The sequence below is a fragment of the Diadema antillarum genome, unplaced genomic scaffold, assembly GCF_040938485.1.
Source record: "Diadema antillarum isolate AM-2024a unplaced genomic scaffold, OU_Dant_1.0 scf00000183, whole genome shotgun sequence".
NCBI lineage: Eukaryota > Metazoa > Echinodermata > Echinoidea > Diadematoida > Diadematidae > Diadema > Diadema antillarum.
The window spans coordinates 532,962-541,113 of NW_027271072.1; positions in this window are offsets into that span (position 1 = coordinate 532,962).

Sequence of the window (8,152 nt, forward strand, 5' to 3'; positions counted from 1 at the left end):
AGCATAGGACTTATACTTTGAACGAGAATGCACTATGCTGGGAAGTTATGTACAAGTTTTGTTAATTTGTCCATTAATGTGCCACGATTGTTGATGTACTTCTGTGCAAAGAAGCACACCCAAATACTGTAAAACCTGTTAATTTTGCGTACAGATATTTTTGCGAATGAGGAGGTCATGGACATTTTCGCAAGATGTTGTTTTCACAATTTGATTCAGAGGCTATCGTAAGTGTACTAACCAAGCCAGCCTGTCCACTTCACAAATTAACGGCGATCAAGATCAGGTAGCGATATTTTCGTGTATTGTTACATTCTTGGCCCCAACTGTGATTCATGAAATTTGTGAAAATTAAATCCTCACAAAAATAACAGATACTACAGTACTATGCTTTAAAGCTGCAGCTCCACTCTTGATATCCAGCTTGCAGAAACTAACACATAAATTCTTTGTAATTTTATGCAAACACCTCTTTTCTGCAACCTTTAGTAATTTTTGACACTTTGTTCATGTGGATAATTTCCAGTACATTTTTCGACCATACCTCATTGCTCTGAATGTGTGTGCTGATTTGATAAGCAGAGATTTTTCTGCTGTCAATGTATTTATGATCCATAATGTATCTTGTGTTGATGAAATTCATTCCTTTTACACTCTGTCCATGCGATAAACAAAATGCAGAAAAATTAAAAGATGAGTTATAACAGTGAGCAGTGGTTTATAAACTGTTTATTTCATTTTCTCTGCCTTGGTGAGTAAATGCAATACATTGTAATTCTACATCATCTGTGGTAATCTACAGTACTGTCTTGGTTACAATGTTTGATGGAGGGTAGCTCAAACAGGCATCAGTGCAGACTTCTATTAAAGTAATCTAGCAAACTGCAGTGCAATGAGATCAACATTTTCTAATGATTTGTGGAGATTACCCCACATTGTCTCATAGGAATGGAAGGATATCACAAACGTCAATGTCATACTACTTTCTAGTGAAAAATTTTAACATCCATGGTAACTGTAGTACCATCCAACGAGTGCAATCTATGTCTCACATCCATACAGACCAGCGATGGACATTCATTTAAAAACCTATCACTAAGTCTGTACCAGTAATTACAACAAAGAGTGGCTTAGTCCCGAAGACAGTGGAATGCTGATAAAAGACTTTCTCCGTCAAACCCCAAATGTATTTTTACAAAACAAGACAAAAATTCACATTTCCACATTTGTGTGTACACACACACACAATAAGCAAGACACTACATACAGATACAAACAAATGTACATTGTACATGTATTCTTTACATCTTTTGGGAACACTGGAAAGAACAGCTGGTGTTCATGTAAAGTTTGTTTTTTGCAAATGATGTCTCAGAATCACAGGAAATGAGGGAGACCCTGAAGCATGACATGCTGAAGGTATTGAGGCTTTGAACATTATCTTAAATTCAACTTACTTTGTACAATGTAGCTAGAGCTTGATTTTAATGTGGAAGCCAGGGCTGTTAATTTTCTGAATGTCCCCCTCTACAAATGTACACGTCTTGTCCACACACAAGTGACATGCAATCCACTGATGGATAATACCTGTTGACAATCATACTCTTTGTGGTCATGACTGGACGGTATTTCATTATTGATAGGAATAAAGCACGGCTGACAGAGAGTAAAGAAAATGTGTACATGTAATACAATCAGAATCTGAGTCATACCACGGATAGGATATCACGACAAGGTACAAATGTAGGGGAGACTTGTTATATATATAACATGCCGCTTGGGACATGTATCACTATAATGTTCTTGTTACATTGGGTATCACCTTAAATCAGGGGTAAAAATAAAAGAATATACCATGGATGAGACCCTCAAAAATCCTTGTTGTATTAGGTATCTTGCTTAATCTGACCTTGTTATCATCACAAGGTTCCACTGTACATAGCAGCATATTGATTGGTCTACATCGAATGACACCTGTCCATTTCACATTCAACAATCTAGACTCCAACACCTGTGCAAGATTAACATGTGAAAGGCAAGCAGTAAAGCACAAAATGGGTATATATAGTATAACTGGCTCTTCAAAGTGCAAAGCATGATAATACATGTATGTATACAATTCCATTTGATAAACACAATAATTTTTCATAAATGAAGTGCATGGCTAGGTGAAACTCATTTTTGGCTCATTCTTGTTCTATAGAACTACACGTACAGTATAGTCCAACAAAATTAATGTGTGATGATGCAGGTAGATTCTGCACAAGGGTCACAACCAACAAATCTTATTAGTTATCAAACAACCTGAATTTAATTATGACATGATTATACTGGGTACCTACATTGTTTATGACTGAACAGAATGTAATACACGTATACATTGTGCATTAGCAGCAATATGCCATATGTCTCTGTAAGTATGAGGAACCATCCCACTGAAAAGCACCAGCTATGGTATTTTGTAATGTTGAGTACCTATGTTAAGAAATACACCAAAAAAGAAATTCAAAAAAAATGGAGGGTCTGGTAGAAGGGCATAGCTAGACTGATTTTACTCTCCCTATCCCTAATCAACTGGACACAAAGGACCAATCAGAAGGTTTCAATGCATGTTTCCCAGATTAGAACACAGGAACCGAACATGTTTAAACACAGACAAGCAAAGGTCAGTAGAGAAGTTTCTGAGTGGAAGTGACAATGTTGCCATGTCACATTTAAGTTTTTCTCTTTTTTTTTTTAATCTGGCAAAGTCTTGAAATCTCTTTTCGATAGCACTAGCTCTCTCAGCTGGTATTAATGCTGCTTTGGCTCCACATCCATCCAAGATACATAGCAAAATTGTCTCTGCAATGTCCTTGACAACCAAGGCACCTTTTACAAATTGCATTCATCATGCAGTGGGTTTCAATTACAATGTCGCGCTACTGTTAAACACAGAAATTTTCACAGTACATGTACATGAATTTTCATGTATTTTGCACTACTTCTGGCTAGCGCGAATTCTAAATTGAAAAAAAAAAATCTTCACAATTTTCTCTGCACATTGTGAATGGGTTGATAATTGCACAGCACAAATTCAACAATCTGCGAGTATGTTTTTGAGTCGCTCAGTGCGAAAAATTAATCATGCAAAAATATCAATCTTTACAGTATTTAATATGCATTTAGAAAAAAACAGTAGTTATGCCTTATTGCACATTTCCGATTACATAGCATATCAATTATCTGGCATAAAATGTATCTTTATTCACTCACAACAAGGGCTGGCTTAATGCAGATTTATGTTTTTCATTTGAAGTTGTACAAGATGATATTTCTGCTAGAACACAATCAAGCAACAAACAAAGCTGTGGTCTAAGTTCACTTTAGTATGTCATAAAACCATTCCTTTGGTTTCAGTAACATTTCTTTTTTCAATCACATTCATTGTATAACACTTTTCTATCTGATAGAAGCAATATACAATGTAATTCTTTCTTTCTGCTTATATTAGCATTTCCACAGAGAATTAAGAAATTTTTAATCAGTGTCATTCAAAGTATTTTCGCAGAGAACACAAACCATTTGGATCTGAAATAACACACTGATGCTTACCTATGACTGTTCCATATAACACGTCATACAGATATCCCTAGGTATTAAGGCTGAAGAACTTTGTTATATCTTATACATGGAATATCTTGTAGATTGGAAAATTTCCTACATTTTGCGCTACCGCTTGTGTGAAAATGAGCTGCTAACGATTTGTTTGCTATAATAATACTTTGTTTACGTAAATATATGCTATTACGTATACGGACTACAGTCAACGAAACAGAAAATATGCAAAAGTAATCTTACTCAACTGTGCATGAAAAGCTATCCAAGTTAGAATTTTATTCTTAAACAGAAGTCAACTAGCACTGTTCCATATACTGCTGTTCACTAGGTATGTTCTAAACCTGCACTAAAGTTTGTTTTTGTGGGTTTTTTTTTCTGGCTTTCGGAAAGGCAAACCTTTCTTTAGTATAAAAAAATGAGACTCTATATATGTTGCTTCCAAAAACACTTGTTTTGAAGTGTGAAAACAGCAGACATATACAAATTCTATGTCATAACAAAGGCATTTTCATCAATAGCACTCTAAATTTAGAACATACTTCAAAGGTTAACAAATTTCAGGAAAAACAATTCTTCTTCCCTTCTACAGCGTAAGCACAATGAGCTTTACAGGATCAGGTCACAGAGAGTAAACTAACCCACAATTCAATTTAACATCAAGCTGTCCACCAAGCACCACTATTCAAATTACTCTAGCTCACAGCTACTGTAATTAGAAGAGAAAAATCTAAAATATGCAATAAAGTTTCAGGAAAGCCATGATCCGCTTCCTTTCTCTTGGCTAGTACTGGATGTACACCATATTGAGTTCAGGGATGGACACACCTAATGGTATCATATAAGTACAAACTGTGAAATATAATGATGGTAGCTTTTTCATGATCATACTGTTGCTTTAACATGTCAGCCAGTACAGGGAAACCTCATTGTAATTAGGACCTAACTAGATATATCGCTACGGCTACTGATATGCCTCCGCCATAATGCATGGTTCTCCTAATAGGTCTATAGTACAATGTCTTGACAATGTGTGATGACAGTTTCACACAATTGGCAAAATATTAAAATGACAGGTTTGACACAAATGTGCTGAATGTTCACTTTCCTAGAACTAGGTTCAATTGGATGAATGATTAAAATGTCAGAGAGCAGGTATTTGGGGAACTGATGATTTTTACTTGACTTTTGACCCTTTTATAAGTTTATGCATTGAGTAATTTTCAAGGTATTGAGAAAAAGTATAATTTCAGTATCAAATGGGAAAATAGCATTATCTAAACCTGGCCTTTGACCTTTGACCTCACAGTTCCAAAGAGAATCACTGTTAGGTTGAACATGCATAAATATGTAAGTTTCATGATGATACCTTGATTTACTTTCGAGATATGGAGGAAAAAGTGCAATTTAGCACTTTCGCTTGACCTTTGACCTTTTGACCTTTGACCTTTTGGCAAGAAACTTCCCCAAAAATATATATTGGGTAATACATGCCATACATCAAGTTTAAAAAAAAAAACCTTCAGGCATATTGCATTTTAAGGAAAGTAGTGATATTTTGAGGAGTTGACCTTGACCTTTGACCCCCCTGACCTTTGACCCATGACCCCCAACTTCCCTAGATAATCACTGCCCATCGGTACAAGCATATATACTAAGTTCCATGAAGATACCTTGAACCATTTGCGAGATATGGAGAAAAACATGAAATTTCAAATTTTTTTTTCACAAAATAACCTGTGACCTTTGACCTTTGACCCTGTGACCCTAAAATCCACACAAAGTATTATCCCCCAAGGATATACCCTCATACCAAGTTTGATGTAAAACCACCACACGATTCTTGAGATATCGACAAAAACAAAACGGGACGGACGGACGTACGGACGGACGGACGGACGGACGGACGGACGGACGGACGGACGGACGACCCGAAAACATAATGCCTCCGGCCACTTCGTTGCGGAGGCATAAAAAACCCTGACATTACCACCTTTGTTACATCAGGTTTCCCACTATCTCAGGGTACATACACAGAAAACTGCAAAGAGCTGGGACCTGAAAAAAAAAATCACCTTGTTGTAAGAGGGTGTTGTTATATCCAACCTCTTCATTACAAGGTTCCCCTGTAATAGATTATGGATTCCAATGCCATAGAGACTAATGTTGCACTTGCTTCACTCAGTACACAGATCCAAGCGAGACAATATTAGTGTAGTTATGATTTTAATCACTATCACAGAAAAGATGAAGGAAAGCTGACTAGTACCTTTAAGTCTATAATCATGAACACAAGTACTGAAAGACATGGATATCCAATTACATCTTTAACATTGAAGACACGACTTCCATCAGACAGCAACACCTGAAACAAATGATGCTCATTTGAGCATATGAAAATACATAAGAATATAAATTCACCAACTGACAACAAAATGTGGAATGTTACTGCTCCTCTTTGCTCTAAACTCTTCTTTTTTGTCCTATTCACGATTTCATACAAAGTCTTTTCAAACTGCTACTTGGATGACAACAGTGACATAAGTTGTACCTAGTCTTGGTTGCTAGATTGGGCTACTGATTAAAACAGGTCAGCGATGCTGTCATTTCGATTGACAATGATCTCGGTATTAACATGTAATGATAGCAAGAAGAAGGAAGAGAAGTAGAGGGAAAAGGAAAAGAAGGGAAAAACGAGGCAGAGAAGAGGAAGAAGAAGGACAAGAAGGAGACGACAGAGAGGGGAAAGAAGAAGAAGAAGTGAAAGAAGGAGAAGAGGAAGAAGAACTGCAACAACAACAACAACAGTATGGCTGTAGTACAATTTGTTATCATCATCATCATCATCATGTCATGGTTCCTCATTACTGTTACATCTTTGTATCAGACATATTGATATAGGAGATGAACAAAATCTGCCTCTTGTAAATTTCATCGCTTGCCTGGCAGAAGGGCCCTAACAAGTGTACATACATCGTGCAAGTGTTAGGGCCCTTCTGCCGGGCAGGCAACAATTTTCATTTGTTCGCAGAGAAGTGGTTGACAGTCTTTAAAATATGTGCATCCCTTTTGCATCCCTATATATTAGATTCCTTTCACAAGCTGGTTTTTTTTTAAAGACGTAGGTAATTCAGACCTTTCCTGAGATTAATGAAACTGCAAACTTCTTTGTGATGCAAGGGAATAGATACTATAGATTTGCAGGGAAATCATTTGGACCCAAAAAAGAATACCAACCATTATTCTTGGTACAAAAGGTGAGTGTATTTCAAAGTGATATGGGGTTACCAGTAGTTTCTCTTTTCACCTTTATGAACTCTGAGATGTATTGCAGTAAGATTAAACACAATGCTGGGATGGATTATTCTTCAACCATGCAAAATCTGGTGACAATTCCAAGTGGGATAAACATTGTTAAAACATCCTTACAATTACCTTACATTAATGAGTTTCATAATGAATCTTTTAGATTGATATGTACATGATGGACATTTCTATGCACAAGAATATGTACATATATATACAGGGGAAACTCGGTATAACGAACACTGCTATAACGAGATATCGGTTATTACGAGGAAATTTTCCCGGTCCCAAATTTGCTTCCACACAAGTCTATGTAAAATGCTAATCTTATAGCGAGATCGGCTATAACGAAATAACTGCTATAACGAGATAAATTTTGTGATTTCCAAACAAAGAAAAACATAGCCAAATAAACCTGTTATAGCGAGGTAAAGCAAAATGTCTTCGGGTAAAGCTTTACTTCGCCTGTGCTATCACATGTTCCGAGATTGTAAAGCTCGATGAGCCAAAAACTGTCTTGTACACACATATTTTCTTCAGTTCACTCTACAGCTAGCACCGCATGTTGTACTTGTATACATGTGTGTGTGTGCGCACACTGATACATGCAGAAAATGTGGTGGGACGGCCGTATACATGACATCATCATGACGTTTAGCAAGTGTGAGGCAATCTGATGCTGTGATTGGCTTTCTACGTAGGGAATTCCCCATCTTCACACACGCGCGCAGTCATAATGTACATACAGAATGTGTCACACACAGCATTGTGCAGACCATTCCCCAATTCAAGCTTTCCACACACAACACACACCCATACCATAACCACATACCAATCCACAGACGATCTTCACACAATCGCAAGCTATCTAGATTTACGAATTCAAACATCTACAATTAATAAGAAAAACATTCTTGATATCGGATTTCATTGACGAAAAAACATCTTCTTACCCATAAAGGTGAGTAATTACCTCACACACATTACCAAGTTATCAGTATTGATTGAAAGATGATGGGTAGTCCCACATGTGCAAATTAATGTCTTTATGCTTTCTTTTATGCCTACTGATATAACGAGATATCGGCTATAACGAGGAAAACGACTCGGTCCCGACCATCTCGTTATATCGAGTTTCCACTGTATATATCTTTAGGGGGGTGGGTAAGGGGAGGGGCCAGCTGTGTGCAATGACAAAATACTTTGTACACTATAATAAAGTTTGAATGAAGCATATTGTGTGGTTTGT